The 16,400-nt window shown below is 38.6% G+C and overlaps 1 protein-coding gene across 1 annotated transcript in view; it reads left to right on the top strand.

Annotated features, from left to right (window-relative positions):
- The window catches only part of COPG2 (COPI coat complex subunit gamma 2), a 103,785-nt gene that overhangs the window by 5,817 nt on the left and 81,568 nt on the right, over positions 1-16,400 (top strand). The gene's annotated exons all lie outside the window — the stretch shown is intronic.

The following is a 16,400-nucleotide window of genomic DNA, read 5'->3' as shown; positions in this document are numbered from 1 at the left end:
TCCAGATCTTGAACTATGAATTTAAAACTGAGCTCATCATTTTCTTTTACCAAGTTCTCCAGTGTACTTAGAAGCAACTAACCCATTATACAACTAATTTTTACAAAAATGTTCTATGGCAGCAACTACTGGGTTACGCAAAGACTTGTCTTCTATAGGTTCTTGATTATACTTGTCTAGAGGTGATAACTTGTTTTACCACTGCATGCCATAGACTACTAGTGTCCCCTTTACCAGTGGAAACAGGGTCGTTAATGCCTTTTATCAAATCAGAGAAGCAATTTCAGATTCCTATCCTTAAGGTCCTGTTTCCCTTTAACTACTCCCTGTACCAAAAATTCAGGGTTTAATCAAGGAAGCAGAACTACTATGATTATTATAGAATTAATTATTAGTGAAATTGGACTAGAAAACTAGGCATTTCAAGCTGCTGGAGTAGGGCCACAGAGAGGAACTATTATAAAAGTATGGAAGGCTGTTGCCTCTTTGTGACTCTGAATTTGTAGCCCAAGCGTCTGGTAGTGGGCTTGAGGTTGCTGTTGCTCAGAGGGCTGGCAGTGGGGAAGAAGAGCTGGACATGGGGCAAAGAAGAGGATGCAGAGCAGGGAAGAAAGAGTAAGGACAAACTGGAAGCCTCTAGCACAGAGATTGTATTAAGAAAAGAAGGCATGAAATAGTTTTCTAGGAAATGGATTGGGCAAATGTGGGATTGTCGGACAGGATGAACTGCCCCTTGAAGTTAGTGGTCATGAATTTAAAGTATTACCAGGTAGCATGGTGAATGTTTTTCTCCATCTACAGCCTTCAGGTTAAGGCATGGAACAGTTAAAGAGATTGGGTTTAATCGGGGTTGGGGTTTTGCCAGGTTAGTAAACAGAGGGAGAAGCAAGGAAGTTGAGCGATTGAAATATTCACTATGGAATCTCTGTTTGGTTAGGAGGCAAGTGAGAACAGGGACTAATATTTAAAAAAAATAAGGGAAGTAACCTGGGGTCTATATATGCAACTAGGAACAGTGGCAGGTGATGCAGTCTAGCGGCAGAAGTGTTAAAGCCAGAGTTTTTTAGGGAGGAAGGAGATACAGTGAAAGAAGCCAGTGCAGTGATTTTGAAAAGACAATGAGGATCAACTTGGACAGCTTCACCACTTATAGGTCTGGTAGATGAAGGTAGGAGAGAAAACAGCCACCATCTGAGAGGGCTGCAGGGGAATCCTCAGGGGAGAGCCAGGTTTTAGTTAGAGAAAAGATGGGAACATTCAGAGGAGAGGAAAGGCTATAAGGGGTTTTGCTGATGAAAGAGCCAGAGAACATGATGGAGGGGTTTGGGATTTGGGGAAGGATGGCAGACGGAGTCAGATTAGGTGCTGCACCTGGCTGCATGGCGGTGTGTGTCCACGTGACGAGTACTGACCAGGCTGTTTGAGTTTTTTTGTAGTGACTGAGGTGGGTAACCGTGCACAGCATGATGTGATTCATTTCAGTGGTCCCTTAGGCAGAACATGGAGTTGAGAGTGTGATTTTTGGAGGGAAAGGAGAGGTGGGGCCTTTGCCAGCAGCATGTGGAGCTCCTTCCCATCCCAGCCTTCCTTTACTAGAGGGTAATTACTGTCTTGAGATTGGTGTCCTCCTATCCGTGTTTGTTACATGTGTTTGTATGCATAATCTATACTTCGTGTTTTTGTGTGTTTTAAAATATAATGTTGTAAATGATGTCATTTTCGTATTATTTTGTGGTTTTAAAAATTAATATATTTTTGAGGTCTACCCACTTACTACATATACTACTTTATACAGTTTCATTACTGAATGGAATTGCAGTGTGTGAATATACGGTCTTCCTATTTATTTATCCATTCTCCCATGGGCAGATAAATGAGTTGCTCTCACTTTTTTGGTGTTACACGTAATGTTTATGTACATGTCTTCTTGTGCACATAGTGAGAATTTTTCTGGGGTAAGTACCTACGAGTGGAATTTCTAGGTAATGCTAGTTATTCGATCTTGTTAAATTGATCTTAAAAGGTTGTACTAATTTACACAGATGCTACTCCAAATCCTCACCTGGCTCCTGATAATAATTTCTTATCATCAGAGCTAATTATTTGTAAAATGGCATTTCTTTGTGGTTTTAATTTGCATTTTCATTATCACTGCTGAAACTGAAACTTTTCGTATATTTAGTGACCATTTTACTTTCCTCCTCTGTGAATTGTTCATATTCTTTGCTTATTTATATTCCTCCTACGGGTTTGTAGGTTTAAAATTTTTTAATTTTAATCTTTTTTAAAAAATCAGCTTTATTGAATATAATTTATATCAAATAAAATTCACCACTTTTAAGTGTACAATTCAGTGAGTTTTGACCAACATATGGTGTCATGGAACCATCCCCACAGTCGTGATATAGAAACTTTTCATCAGCCCAGAATGTGTCCCCATGTTCCTTTGTTGTCCGTGTCCTCCCTCAACCTCTAGCACCTGGCAACCACTGATCTACTTTCTTTTTTTTTTTGAGGAAGATTAGCCCTGAGCTAACATCTGCTGCCAATCCTCCTCTTTTTGCTGAGGAAGACTGGCCCTGAGCTCACATCCGTGCCCGTCTTCCTCTACTTTATGTGTGGGACGCCTGCCACAGCATGGCTTGCCAAGCGGTGCCATGTCCGCACCCAGGATCTGAACCGGCAAACCCTGGGCCGCTGAAGTGGAACGTGCCAACTTAACTGCTGTGCCAACTTAACTGCTGCGCCACCTGGCCAGCCCCTGATCTACATTCTGACACATAGTTTTGCATTTCCTAGAATTTCATTTAGATTTAATCATACAGCATATAGTCTTTTATGACTTTTATGTCTTATTTCTTTCACTTATCTTATAGCTTTTGAGATTGATCCAAGTGTTGTGTGTATCAGTAGTTTGTTCATTTTTATTGGAGGTAGTTTAATTTATTCATCGATTCACAACTTAGTGGATATTTGAGTTATTTACAGTTTATGGTTATTGTGAAGAAAGCTGTTAAAAATACTCAAGTGCAAGTCTGTGTGGACCTATGTTTTCATTTTCTTTGTTCATATCTGGAGGTGGCATTGTTGAGTTTGCATTTCCTTAACGATGACTGTATTAAGGAAACATATGCTTATTTGCCATCTATGTATTTTCTTTGCTGAAGTGTCTGTTCGAATCTTTTACTTGTTTTTTTGTTTTTTAATCTGATTGTCTTCTTATTGAGTTGTAAGTGTTCTTTATATTTTCGGGTTACGAGACCGTTATCAGATAGATGTTTTGTAAATATTTCCTCCCAGTCTGTGGCTTGCCTTTTCTTCACTTACCGCTGTCATCTTCTTTTTTTCCCCTAAAGATTGGCACCTGAGCTAACATGGGTTGCCAGTCTTACTTATTTGTTTTTCTTCTTCTTCTCCCCAAAGCCCCCCAGTACATAGCTGTGTATTCTAGTCGTGAGTGCCTCAGGTTGTGCTATGTGGGACGCTGCCTCTGCATGGCCTGATGAGCGGTGCCATGTCCGTGCCCCGGATCCGAACTGGCTAAACCCCGGGCCGCCAAAGCAGACCGCGCGAACTTAACCATTCAGCCATGGGGCGGCCCCTGCTTCTTCTTTTTAAGTATAATTTACAGACAACAAAATTCACCCTTTTTAGGGTATAGTTGTATGAGTTTTGACAAATGCATACAGTAGTATTATCACCCCTCTGCAATCAAGACTGAGAAGATTTGATCGCTCCAACAAGTTCCCTCATGCCTCGTTGTAAGGTCTATTCCTCCTGTCCTCAGCCCCCAGCAACCACTAATCTCTTTTCTTTCCTTATACTTTTGCCTTCCAGGAAGTCCTAAGAATGACATACTGAGTAAAGCCTTAGGAGTCTTCTTTTCAGTCACTTAGCATGGTGCATTTGAGATTTGTCCATGCTGTTGTTGGTATCAGTAGTTTACTCCCTTTTATTTCATGGTAATATTCCATTGTGTGGATGTACCTCAGTTTGTTTATCTGTTCACCAGTTGAAGGATATTTGGGTTGTTACCAGTTTTTGGTGGTTATGAATAAAGTTGCTATAAATATTCATGGTAAAGTTTTTGAACGTAAGTTTTTATTTCTCTTGGGTAAATATCTGGAGTGGGATTGCTGGGTCTTACAGTAGGTGTATGTATGTTTAATTTTGTAAGAAACTGCCAACCCATTTTCCAAAGTGACTGTACCATTCCCACCACCACTGTAGGAAAGTTCTAGTTGTTCTGCGTTCTGGTCAGCACTTGGTATTGTCTTTAACTTTAGCCTTTCTAATAGGTGTGTAGTGGTATCTCTTTGTAGTTTTAATTTGCATTTTCCTGGTGACCAGTGATCTCAAACATCTTTTCATGTGCTTTTTTTTGCCTTCCATGTATCTGCCATGGTAAAGCATCTGGTCATATCTTTTACCTGTTTTTAATAATTTGGTTGTATATTTTCTTTCTTTTTTGGAAGAGGAAGATTGGCCCTGAGCTAACATCTGTTGCCAATCTTCCTCTTTTTGCTTGAGGAAGATCGTCACTGAGCTAACATCTGTGCCATTCTTCTTCTGTTCTATGTGGTATGCCGCCACAGCTTGGCTTGATGAGCTGTGCTAGGTCCACACCTGGGATCTGAGCCTGTGAACCCCAGGCTGCCAAAGGAGAGCACGTGAACTTAATCACTGTGCCACTGGGCCAGCCCCTGTATTTTCTTAAATTATTGAATTTTGGGAGGTTATTATATATTCTGGATACAAGTCCTTTATCAGATATGTTTCCCAGATATTTTCTCCCAGTCTGTGGCATGTTTTTTCACTTTCCTAGTCTTTCAAACAGCAGAAGTTTTTAATTTTGATGAAGTCCAGTTTATCAATTTTTTTGTTGTGGATTGTTCTTTTGATGTGTATTGTAGAAATCTTTGCCTAACTCGAGGTCACAGAGATTTTCTTCTATGTAATTTTTCTAGGCATTTTGTAGTTTTTATATCTTACAATTATTGTTATTTTAAGATCCGTTTTGAATTAAATTTTGTATATGATATAAACTAAGGGTTAGATTTCTTTTCATCTCCTTGCTCTTCCTCCCTCCATTATCTCTTCCTTTTGCTTCTACTTTCTTTTCTCAGCAAATGGTCCTGGAATAGTTGCATATCAATATGGAAGGAAGAGGAGGTGGAGGAAATGGTGATTGAGTTACATTGACACATTGGAACATTCTGTTTTGTTTCATTGATCTATATGTCTGTTCTTATGCTAGTACCACATTGTCTTGATTACTGTAGCTTTAGAGTAAGTTTTAAATCAGATAGAGCATGTTTTCCTATTTTTTTCTTTTTCAAAATTTTTTTGGCTCTTCTAGGTTCTTTGTATTTCCATATGAATTTTAGAATCAGCTTGTCCATTTCTACTAAAAAAATGCATGCTGGAACTTTAATGGGGATTGCATTGAATCTAGTGAGCAATTTGAGGAAATTGACATAACATTATTGAGTTTTCTGATCCACATACATGGTATATATCTCCCTTTATTCAGGTCTCCAATTTCTGTCAGCAGTATTATAGCTTTCAGCATGCAAGTCTTATACATATTTTGTGAAATTTACCCCTAAAGTAGTTAATAATTTTTTATACCACAGTAGACCCCGTTTTCTGCAGGGGATATGTTCTAAGACCCCCCGGTGGATGCCTGAAACTGTGGAGAACCAAATCTTATATGTACTATGTTTTTTCCTATACATCTATACCTTTGATAAAGTTTAGTTTATAAATTAGGCACAATAAGAGATTAACAACAATAACTAATAATAGAATAGTTATAACAATATACTGTAATAAAAGTTATGTGAATGTGGTCTTTCTCAAAATTGTACTGTACTTAGTGACCCTTCTTCTTGTGCTGATGTGAGATAATAAAATGCCTACATGATGAGATGAATTGAGGTGAATGATGCAGGCGTTCTGATGTAGCATTAGGCTACTGCTGACCTTCTGACAGTAAGTCAGAAGGAGGATCCTCTGCTCCCACACCATGGTTTGACTGCAGGGAGTTGAAACTGTGGAAAGTGAAATTGCAGATAGAGGGGACTCACTGTATTGAATCTGTATTGTTTGTAGGTAGTCTATAGAAATTAAATTGATTTTTGTGTATTGACTTGTTTCCTGTGATCTTTTTTTGTCTTTTTTGTGGAAGATTAGCCCTGAGCTAATATCTGCCACCAATCTTTTTGCTGAGGAAGATTGACCCAGAGCTAACATCTGTGCCCATCTTCCTCTACTTTATATGTGGACGCCTGCCACAGCATGGCTTGGTAAACAGTGTGTAGGTCCACACCTGGGATCTGAACCAGCGAACCCTGGGCTGCCAAAGTGGAACTTAGCTTCTGTGCCACTGGCCAGCCTCTGTTTCCTGTGATCTTGTTAAATTCATTTATTAGTTCTAGGAGTATTTTGGGAGATTCCTTAGGATTTACTTTTTCCTTTTTAATCTGTATGCCTTTTATTTGTTTATCTTATCTTCTTATCTTGCACTATTATACAGTGTGAATAGAAGTGATGGCAGGGGACACCCTTGCTTTGTTCCTGATCTTAAGGGGAAGATGTTTAGTCTTTCACCATTAAGTAGGATGTTAGCTCTAAGTTTTTCATAGGTGACCTTTATCAGATTGAGGGAGTTCTTTTCTATTCCCAGTTTGTGGAGAGATTTTTTTCATGAATGAGCAGTGAATTTTGTCAAATATTTTTTAAAGATATCCATTGGATTATCATATTTTATCTTTTTAGTATATTAGTATGGTGAGGTGCGTTTATTTATTTTCTTGGAACATATAAAATCTTTGGTTTCTGTTTGTTAAAATTGGTTAAGGAATTTTGAGTCTGTGGTCTTGAAATATATTGATCTGTAGTTTTTTCTTATGATGTTTTTGTCTGGGTTTTGTATTTGAATAATACTAGCCTCATAAAATGAATTGGGAAGTGTTTCTTCCCGTTCTGCTTTCTGGAAGAGTTTTTTGTACGATCATTATTAATTTTTCCTAAAACATTTGATGGGGTTCACTATTGAAGTCATTTTCTTTGTGGGAAAATTTTTAATAATTAACTCCATTAAAAAGAAATAGATATGGTGTTATTCAGATTATTTGTCTTCTTGAGTGGGCTCTGGTAGTTTATGTCTTTCAAGGAATTTGTCCATTTCATCTAAATAGTTGAACTCTATTGGCATAAAACTATTCATAATAGTCCCCTATTCTTTTATTGTTTGTAGGATCTGTAGTGATGTCTCTTCTTTCATTCTGATATTGGTAATTTGTATCTTCTCTCTTTCGTTCCTGGGAGGTTTGTCTAGAGATTTGTAAACTTTATTGATCTCTTCATAGAACCAGATGTTTATTCTGGTATTTTTTCTCTATTAATTGTTTTTCTCTTCCAAACATTGTGCAAAAAAACCAGAATGCTGAAAAATCAAGCCAAGGGCCGGCCTAGTGGTACAGCGGTTAAGTTCATATATTCTTCTTCGGCAGCCTGGGGTTCACTGGTTCGGATCCTGGGTGTGGACATGGCACCGCTTGGCAAGCCATGCTGTGGTAGGCGTCCCACATATAAAGTGGAGGAAGGTGGGCGTGGATGTTAGCTTAGGGCCAGTCTTCCTCAGCAAAAAGATGTTAGCTCAGGGCTAATCTTCCAAAAAAAAAAAAAAAATAAGCCAGAAGAAGGAAAAAAAAAAAAGGAAAGAAGGAAGCATAGATCAAAAAGCAGGAGAGCCACCCCTGATGGCCTAGTGGTTAAAGTTCGGCGCACTCCGCTTCAGCAGCCTGGGTTCTCTTCCTGGTCGCAGAACCACACCACTCATCTGTCAGTAGCCATGCTGTGGTTGTGGCTCACATAGAAGAATTAGAATGACTTACAACTAGGAAATACAACTATGTACTGGGGCTTTGGGAAGGAAAAGAAAAAGAGGAAGATTGACAGCAGATGTTAGCTCAGGATGAATCTTTCCCTGCAAAAAAAAAAAGCAAGACAAATATAAATCATATAATATGTAGATATAGACCCAAATGTATCATTATCTACATTAAATGTAAATGAACACAAAGAACATTTACAAAATTGACTATATACTGGGCCATAAAGGAAGACTCAACAAATTTCAAATCTTATGGACTGGGTTCTCTAAATACAATGGATTAATGTCGGAAATTAATAATAGGAGAATAACTAGATAATTCACCATATGTTTTGATATTAATAACACATTTCTGTTGTTTCCAGCCTTGATGGAATAAAGGGGCTAGATTTACCCTGCTACCATAGATACCTAGAAAATCAAACAAAATATATTACATGGTAGTTTTTGGAGATTAGATTAACAGGCCTTCCAGGACTGTGATCTGAAGAAAAAAAAAAAAACAAGATGAGCCCTAGGATTGCACCAGCTCGTTGACCAGAGGCAGATTACAGGCCTTATGTCGGGGGGGCATGCGGAAAAAGAGCATAGCTTTCCCTCTGAGTTGAGAGCACAGATGGGGTTTGGGGAAGCCAAGAGAGCCCTAATTTGTAGGGCAGAGTACAAGGGAGGAAAGAGGTGAGGGGAGAAGGAGAGAGGGAAGAAAGGAAGGAGATAGTTCCAGTGATCTGCTGAGGGGCTCCCCTTGAATCTTGGGATAAGAACTGATCTGTGCATGCGTAAAAGGGAACTACCCAAGGCCAAAGAAAGAATCACCAGAACACAGGGCTGAGAATAGTTCATATTCCCACCAGTGAGAGTGGAAAGGCCTTGTCGTCTGGTATAGTTCTCAGAAAGGTATCATTCAGTAGTGGGAATATATTAGCCTTAGACTAAAGCTTAAAAAAGCTTAAAAGCAACCCTCAAAAGTGGAACACCGATCCCAGGAGCATGATTGCTGGATCAAATAGTAAGAGTATGTTTAGTTTTGTAAGAAACTGCCAAACCACCTACCAAAGGGGCTGTACTGTTTTCATTCCCACCAACAGCGAGTGAGAGTCTCTGTTGTTCCACATCCCCATCAACATTTGGTGTTGTCACTTCCAGATTTTGGCCATTCTATTAGGAGTGTAGTGGTATCTCATTGTTTTAATTTGCCTTTCCCTGATGACATTATGATGTGGAGCATCTTTTCATATACTTGTTTGCCATCTGTTTATCTTCTGAAGTGAGGTGTCTGTTAAGATATTTGGCCCATTTTTTAATCAAGTTGTTTTTCTTATTTTTGACTTTTAAGAGTCTTTTGTATATTTTGGGTAAAGTCCTTTCTCAGATATGTGTTCTGCAAATATTTTCTGCCTGTCTATGGCTTGTCTTCTCAGCCTCTTGACATTGTCTTTTGCAGAGCAGAAGTTTTTAATTTTAATAAAGGCTAGCTTACCCATTATTTCTTTTATGATCGTGCCTTTGGTGTTGTATCTGAAAAGTCATCACATGCCTAAGGTCATCTAGGTTATCTTCTGTATTGTCTTCAAGGAGTTTTACAGTTTTGTATTTTACATTTAGGTCTGTGATCCACTTTGAGTTAATTTTTGTGAAGGGTGTAAGGTCTGTCTAGGTTCATTTTTTTGCATGTGGGTGTCCATTTGTCCCAGCACCATTTATTGAAGAGACTGTCTTCGCCACATTGTATGCCTTTGCTTCTTTGTCAAAGATCAGTTGACTTTATTTATGTGGTGTATTTCTGGGTTGTGTCTTCTGTTGCATTGATATATTTGTCTGTTCTTTCACCAATACCACACTGTCTTCTTCATTCCTTGCTATGTTTCTGAGTTATTAGCTAGAATAATTTTCCCTGTGCTTGAACAATATACCATTTAGAATCTTGCTCTTCCTAGACTTTAGATACTTTATCCTATGCCAGTAAGATCCTGGGTTTATTCTTCTGTGGCTATGAGTTGTTTATTTTTCCATTTATGAACTTCCCTTCATTTTGCCCTTGGCTATCTATTTAAATTTTTTGTTCCTATTTTATTCAGCATCTTTGTGTATTTATTTAGGCTGTATGTTTTAGTGGTTACAAGCACATCTTTGCCAACACTTTGTGTTGTCACTCTTTAATTTTAGCCATTTTGGTGGGTGTGAGGTGGTATCTGAAATGTGGTCTTTTTTTAAAAAAAATTTTTATTGAGTTAACAATAGGTTACAATCTTGTGAAATTTCACTTGTACATTATTGTCTGTCACTTGTGTTGTAGGTGCAACCTTTCACCCTTTGTGCCCACCCCCCACCCTGTCTTTCCCCTGGTAGCCACTAATCTGTTCTCTTTGTCCACATGTTTAAATTCCTCATATGAGTGGAGTCATACAGAGATTGTCCTTCTCTGTCTGGCTTATTTCACTTAATATAATTCCCTCAAGGTCCATCCATGTTGTTGCAAATGGGACAGTTTTGTTCTTTTTTATAGCTACGTAGTATTCCCTTGTATATATATATACCGCATCTTTTTTATCCAATCATCTGTTGATGGGCACTTTGGTTGCTTTCACATCTTGGCTGTTGTAAATAATGCTGCAGTGAACGTTGGGGTGCATGGGACTTTTGGAATTGCTGACTTCAAGCTCTTTGGATAGCTACCCAGTAGTGGGATAGCTGCATCGTGTGGTAGTTCTATTTTTAATTTTTGAGGAATCTCCATGCTGTTTTCCATAGTGGCTTCACCAGTTTGCATTCCCACCAGCGGTGTATGAGGGTTCCTTTTTCTCCACAACCTCGCCAACATTTGTTACTATTTGTTTTAGTTATTTTTGTCATTCTAATGGGCGTAAGGTGATATCTTAGTGTAGTTTTGATTTGCCTTTCCCTGATGATCAGCGATGATGAGCATCTTTTCATGTGCCTATTGGCCATCCGTATATCTTCTTTGTAGAAGTGTCTGTTCATGTCTCCTGCCAATTTTTTGATTGGGTTGTTTAATTTTTTGTTGTTGAGTTCTTTATATGTCATGGATATTAAGCCTTTGTTGGATGTATTACTTGCAAATATTTTTTCCCAGTTAGTGGGTTGTTTTTTTGTTTCAACCTTGTTTTCCCTTGCCTTGAAGAAGCTCTTTAGTCTGATGAAGTCCCATTTGTTTATTCTTTCTATTGTTTCCCTTCTCTGAGAATACATGGTGTCTGAAAAGATCCTTTTAATACTGATGTTAAAGAGTGTACTGCCTACATTTTCTTCTAGAAGCCCTGTGGTTTCAGGTCTCAGCTTTAGGTCTTTGATCCATTTTGAGTTTATTTTGGTGAATGGTGAGAAAGAATGGTCAATTTTCATTCTTTTACATGTAGCTTTCCAGTTTTCCCAGCACCGTTTGTTGAAAAGACTTTCTTTTCTCCATTGTATGCCCTCAGCTCCTTTGTCAAAGATTAGCTGTCCATAGATGGGTGGTTTTATTTCTGGGCTTACAATTCTGTTCCATTGATCTGTGCACCTGTTTTTGTACCAGTACCATGCTGTTTTGGTTACTGTAGCTTTGTAGTATGTTTTGAAGTCAGGGGTTGTGATGCCTCCAGCTCTGTTCCTCTTTCTCAGGATTGCTTTAGCAATTTGGGGTCTTTTGTTGCCTCATATGAATTTTAGGATTCTTTGATCTATTTCTGAAAGGTTGTCACTGAGATTCTGATTGGGATGGTGTTGAATCTATAGATTGCTTTAGGTAGAATGGACATTTTAACTATGTTTATTCTTCCAATCCATGTACATGGAATGTCTTTTCATCTCTTTATGTCGTCATCCATTTCTCTCAGAAAAGCCTTATAATTTTCATTGTATAGGTGTTTCACTTCCTTAGTTAAATTCACCCCGAGGTATTGTATTCTTTTTGTTGCGATTGTGAATGGTATTGTGTTCTTGAGTTCTTTTTCTGTTAGTTCGTTATTAGAGTATAAAAATGCTACTGATTTATGTAAATTGATTTTATACCCTGCAACTTTGCTGTAGTTGTTGATTACTTCTAAAAGTTTTCCAGTGGATTCTTTGGGGTTTTCTATATATAAGATTATGTCATCTGCAAACAGCGAGAGTTTCACTTCTTCGCTCCCTATTTGGATTCCTTTTTCTTGCCTAATTGCTCTGGCCAAAACCTCCAGTACTATGTTAAATAAGAGTGGTCATAGAGGGCATCCTTGTTTCGTTCCTGTTTTCAGGGGGATGGCGCTCAGTTTTTGCCCATTGAGTAATAATTTTGGCTGTGGGTTTGTCATATATGGCCTTTATTATGTTGAGGTAGTTCCCTTCCGTGCCCATTTTGTTCAGAGATTTTATCATAAATGGCTGTTGGATCTTGTTGAATGCTTTCTCTGCATCTATTGAGATGATTATATGGTTTTTATTCCTCAGTTTGTTGATGTGGTGTATCACATTGATTGATTTGCAGATGTTGAACCATCCCTGTGTCCCTGGTATGAATCCCACTTGATCGTGATATATGATCCTTTTGATGAATTGCTGTATTCGGGTTGCCAAAATTTTGTTTAGAATTTTTGCATCTATGTTCATCAGCGATATTGGCCTGTAGTTCTCCTTTTTCATGCTGTCCTCGTCAGGCTTTGGTATCAGTGTGATGTTGGCCTCGTAGAATGTGTTAGGAAGTGTTCCATCCTCCCTAATTTTTTGGAATAGCTTGAAAAGGATAGGTATTAAATCCTCTCTGAAAGTTTGGTAGAATTCCCCAAGAAACCATCTGGTCCTGGGGTTTTATTCTTTGGGATGCTTTTGATTGATGTTTCAATCTCTTTCCTTGTGATTGGTCTGTTCAAATTGTCTGCTTCTTCTTGAGTGAGCTTTGGGAGATTGTAGGAGTCCAATAATTTATCCATTTCCTCTAGGTTATCCATTTTCCTGTCATATAGTTTTTCATAGTATTCTCTTATAATCCGTTGTATTTCTGTGGAGTCTGTTGTTATTTCTCCTATTTCATTTCTGATTTTGTTTATTTGAGCTTTCTCTTTTATTTTGTAAGTCTGGCTGGGGTTTGTCAATTTTATTTATCTTCTCAAAGAACCAGCTCTTTGTTTCATTGATCCTTTCTACTGCCTTTTTTGTTTCAGTAGCATTTATTTCTGCTCTGATTTTTATTATTTCTCTCCTTATGCTGACTTTGGGCTTTGTTTGTTGTTCTTTCTCTAATTCAGTTAGCTGTGGTTTAAGATTGCTGATTTGGGATTTTTCTTGTTTGTTAAGATGTGCCTGAATTGCGATGAATTTTCCTCTTGATACAGCTTTTGCTGCATCCCATATGAGTTGGTATGGTATGTTATCGTTTTCATTTGTCTCCAGGTATTTTTTGATTTCTTCTTTAATTTCTTCAATGATCCATTGCTTGTTCAGTTGTTTAGTCTCCACATCCTTGTGCCTTTCTCAGCTTTTTTCTTGTAATTAATTTCTAGCTTTATAGCATTATGATTGGAGAAGATGCTTGTTATTATTTCAATTTTTTAAAATTTGTAGAGGCTTGCCTTGTTTCCCAACATATGGTCTATCCTTGAGAATGTTCCATGCGCGCTTGAGAAGAATGTGTATTCTGCTGTTTTTGGATGGAGTGTTCTATATATGTCTATTAAGTCCAACTGTTTTAGCTTTTCATTTAGCTCCAGTGTTTCTTTGTTGATTTTCTCTCTGGATAATCTGTCCATTGATGTGAGTGGGGTGTTGAGGTCCCTTACTATTATTGTGTTACTTTTAATATCTTCTTTTAGGTTTGTTAATAGTTGCTTTATGAACTTTGGTGCTCCTGTGTTGGATGCATAGATATTTATGTGTTATTTCTTCTTGATGAAGTGTCCCTGTGATCATTATATATTGGCCCTCTATGTTTCTCTTTACTTGCTTTATCTTGAAGTCTGTTTTGTCTGATATAAGTATTGCAACACCTGCTTTCTTTTGTTTGCTATTAGCTTGGAGTATTGTCTTCCACCCCTTCACTCTGAGCCTGTGTTTGTCTTTGGAGCTGAGGTGTGTGTGCTGGAGGCAAGAAATTGTTGGATCTTGTTCTTTAATCCATTTTGCCACTCTGTGTCTTTTTATTGGAGAGTTCAGTCCATTTACATTGAGCGTGATTATTGATGCATGAGGGCTTAATGCTGTCATTCTCTTGCTCGTTTTCTGGTTTTCCTGTGATTCCTTTGTTTCTCGTCCTGTGTTTTAGCCTACCCATTGACTTCTGCAATTTATTATGCTGGGTTTCTTAGACTTTTCCTTATTTATATTTTTTGTCTGTGTTCTGTTTTTTAGTTTAGTGGCTACCCTGAAGTTTGTACTCAGAATCTTGTGTATAACATAGTCCATTTTCTGGTGGTCTCTTACTTCCTTAGCCTAGACTGTTTCAGTCCCTTTCCTCCTGCCTCCTAAATTATTATTTTCATCTCTTATTCCAACTTATGTTGTGAGTTTGTGGTTAGAGTGATAAGATTGTCTTTGCTTTGGTGATTTCCTTCCCTTTATCCTAATGCTATAGTTGAATATTTGCTATCCTATTCCAATTCTATCTGTCTCCCTACTCTGTGTTTTGTGACCCCTTACTCCCTTTTTTTCTTTTTTCAGGTATGAGAGCCTTCTTGAGGATTTCTTGTAGTGGAGGTCTTGTGACTACAAAGTCCCTTAGCTTTTGTTTGTCTGGAAAAGATTGAATTTCTCCCTCATATCTGAAGGATATTTTTGCTCGATAGAGTATTCTTGGCTGAAGATTTTTATCCTTTAAAGTTTTGAATATGTCACTCCAATCTCTCCTAGCTTGTAAGGCTTCTGTAGAGAAATCCGCTGAAAGTCTCATGGGGGTTCCTTTGTAGGTTATTTTCTTTTGCTTTGCTGCCCTGAGTATTCTCTCTTTGTCATTCGTTTTTGCCATTTTTGCTACCATATGCCTTGCAGTAGGTCTTTTTACATTAACAAATCTAGGAGATCTGAAAGCTTCCTCCACACACATTTCTCTCTCAATCCCTAGATTTGGGAAGTTCTCTTCTATTATTTTGTTGAGCACACTTTCTGCTCCATTTTCCTTTTCCACGCCCTCTGGAATTCTGATGATTCTTAAGTTGCATTTTCTCATTGAGTCAGCTATTTCTCTGAGATTTTCTTCAGTTTTTTAAATTCTTAGTTCTCTTTCTTCCTCTGTCTGGAGCCATTCAGCCTGTCTATCTTTGATTATGCTAATTTGCTCCTCTATGGTGTCTACACAGGCATTCAGGGAATCCGTATTCTGTTTTATCTGATCCATTGTGTTTTTCACCTCTAGTATTTCTAATTGATTCTTCTTTATAATTTCAATCTCTTTTGTGAAGTAACTCCAGAACTCGTTGACTTGTTTCTCTATATTTCCCTTTACCTCATTGAATATTTTGATGATAGCTATTTTGAACTCATCTTCACTTAGTTTACCCATTTCCAAGCCCTCAGGACCTACTTCTCTATTTTTATTGTTTTCCTTTTGGACTGGAGCTTTTATAAATTGCTGGATGGTAGAGGAGTGGTTTTTGCGCATGATGCTATTATTTGGTTGCAGTTACAACCTGTCACCACTAGATGGAGGTCGAGAGCCTTGTGTTCTGAGCCCTCAGCCTTCAGCCGCGATGGTGGCGTGCAGTGGGTTGAGGGAGGAGGGGCACTTTCACTCATGCAGACCTGGATTGGATCAGCTCTCGCTCTCTGGTCTCCCAGGGCCCTGGCTTGCTGGGGTTCCCCCACGCAAAAGCTTTCCCCCGTTAGAGGGTTTCGCTGCACAGACGGTGGGAGTCCTGGATGATCCCCGGATGCGTGGACCCTCCCCTGCTCCTTCCTGCACCCATGGCAGTGATCCCAGTCTCTAAGGGAGAGAACGAAGAGCTCTCCTATGCTATTCCAGCTCCTCCGAGGGCGGCTCCAGCCTCTCCACCTTCCATCGTTAGGCTGCTGTGGGTCTCTGACGATTTCTGTTATTAGGATTTTTTTTTCTGGTTGGAAAGCATTTGCTCTTTTTGGTTGTAATTTGGAGGGGAGAGAGTCCTGGGTGAGCTCATGCCGCCATGTTGCTGACGTCACCTCTACCCTGAAATGTGGTCTTAAGTCATATTTCCCTGATGAATAACAATGTTGAGCCCCCATTTTTTGTGTTGTAGCTAATTTTTTTGTATTTCTGGTTTTATTCTGCTTCATGGTAGATTTTTATTTGTGGGGAACAAATTTTCTTCAGCTCTGAACTTTTGATTCTTATTCTGTGTTTTCTTCTCATAGTAGCTTTATATGGGTGTCATCTGCCCCATACTGGCTTTTTCTTTCTGGGAGTGATTTTTTCTGTGTTTAATCACCATGATAACCCTCCCTCCCTTGTTCCCTTTCCTTAATGAGCTCACTAGTCTCCACTGGATTCTTTCTATAGTTTGGACTATGAATGGAGCTGGGTCTGATGTATTTGAGCTTCACTACTTATAAGAAATTT

The sequence above is a fragment of the Equus quagga genome, chromosome 8 (genome assembly GCF_021613505.1).
Source record: "Equus quagga isolate Etosha38 chromosome 8, UCLA_HA_Equagga_1.0, whole genome shotgun sequence".
Classification (NCBI taxonomy): Eukaryota; Metazoa; Chordata; class Mammalia; order Perissodactyla; family Equidae; genus Equus; species Equus quagga.
The sequence above is the reverse complement of the archived record's forward strand: the minus strand, read 5'-3'. Positions and strand labels throughout refer to the sequence as shown.